The sequence below is a fragment of the Mandrillus leucophaeus genome, unplaced genomic scaffold, assembly GCF_000951045.1.
Source record: "Mandrillus leucophaeus isolate KB7577 unplaced genomic scaffold, Mleu.le_1.0 Scaffold78, whole genome shotgun sequence".
NCBI lineage: Eukaryota > Metazoa > Chordata > Mammalia > Primates > Cercopithecidae > Mandrillus > Mandrillus leucophaeus.
The window spans coordinates 500,260-501,688 of record NW_012108474.1 but is presented as its reverse complement, the minus strand read 5'-3'; the positions used below and the strand labels follow the sequence as shown (position 1 = coordinate 501,688).

Sequence of the window (1,429 nt, the reverse complement as noted above, 5' to 3'; positions counted from 1 at the left end):
TTTAGTAGAGACGGGGTTTCGCCATGTTAGCCAAGCTGGTCTTGAACTCCTGACCTCAGGTGATCTGCCTACCGCCTCAGCCTCCCAAAGTGCTGGGATTACAGGCGTGAGCCACTACACCCGGCCAAGAAAGCTTGAATGAGAAAGAGCCTGTATGTGACATTTCCTAAACCTGCAGGAAAGTTGGCTTCTGTTGCAAATCACATTAGGCTCAGGGACTTGGACAAAGAGTTCCAGAGATAGGGGTGTTTTCAGGGTTGGTTTTGTGGGGTTTTGTTGGGTTTTGTTTTTGCGCTTTTTTCGTTTTGGTTTTGAGGAGGTCTACAGTATGAGAGATGAGGTCTACAATATGTTTTCCAGGCTAGATGTGAACACCTAGACTCAGCCAATCCTCTCACCTCAGCCTCCTGAGTAGCTGGGACTAGAGGTGCATGCCACCACACCCAGCTAATTTTTGTATTTTTTATAGGGAGGGGCTCTCACTATGTTGCTCAGGCTGGTCTGGAACTCCTGGACTCCAGCAATCCTCCTGACTGACCTCCAGAGTAGCTGGAACTACAGGGATGAGCCACGGCACCTGGCTAGAGAGTTTTCAATTCCCATTTAGTCAGTTTTGCACCAACTACTATAGCAAGTAACTTTATGGGGGGTTATGCTTGGCAACTGATGCTTAAAGACCCTGCTCAGAGTCTGCTCTAGATGAGCGGAGGTCTTTGCTTTTAATCGGGTGTGTGAGCAAGGAACAAAGATCCGCCTACTGGATGCCTCAACCACCTGGAATGATGAGGTCCTGCTGGGAAAATGAAGGCATCTGAGTAAATCTCATGTCTTTTCTTGGCAACTTAAAAGCTATGGTGTGTATACCTCTAAACTGAAATTTGGAAGAAAGACAGGTAGGTTAAATCACATGAGTTTTCCTACTCTGAATGTGCTCAGTGGCAGCTCAGTTTCTCTGTGTGAAGTACAAAAATAGCTGCCTTGGGCCAGGAGCGGTGGCTCACACCTGTAACCCCAGCACTTTGGGAGGCCAAGGCAGGCGGATCACAAGGTCAGGAGATCGAGACCATCCTGGCTCACATGGTAAAACCCCATCTCTACTAAAAATACAAAAAATTAGCCAGGCGTGGTGGCAGGTGCCTGTAGTTCCAGCTACTCGGGAGGCTGAGGCAGGAGAATGGCATGAACCCAGGAGGCGGAGCTTGCAGTGAGCCGAGATCGCACCACTGCACTCCAGCCTGGGCAACAGAGCAAGACTCTATCTCAAAAACAAAAAAAATACAAAATTAGCTGGACCTGGTGGCAGGCGCCTGTAATCCCAGCTACTTGGAAGGCTGAGGGAGAAGAATCACTTGAACCCAGGAGGCGGCAGTTGCAATGAGCCAAAATCACACCACTGCACTCCAGCCTAGGCAAAAAGAGCAAAACTCTG

At 49.0% G+C, this 1,429-nt stretch overlaps 2 protein-coding genes across 2 annotated transcripts in view; both read right to left on the bottom strand.

Annotated features, from left to right (window-relative positions):
- Positions 1-1,429, bottom strand: part of LOC105529767 — an 88,833-nt gene that overhangs the window by 22,080 nt on the left and 65,324 nt on the right. The window lies entirely within an intron of this gene.
- Positions 1-1,429, bottom strand: part of LOC105529690 (rab11 family-interacting protein 3) — a 116,073-nt gene that overhangs the window by 70,426 nt on the left and 44,218 nt on the right. The window lies entirely within an intron of this gene.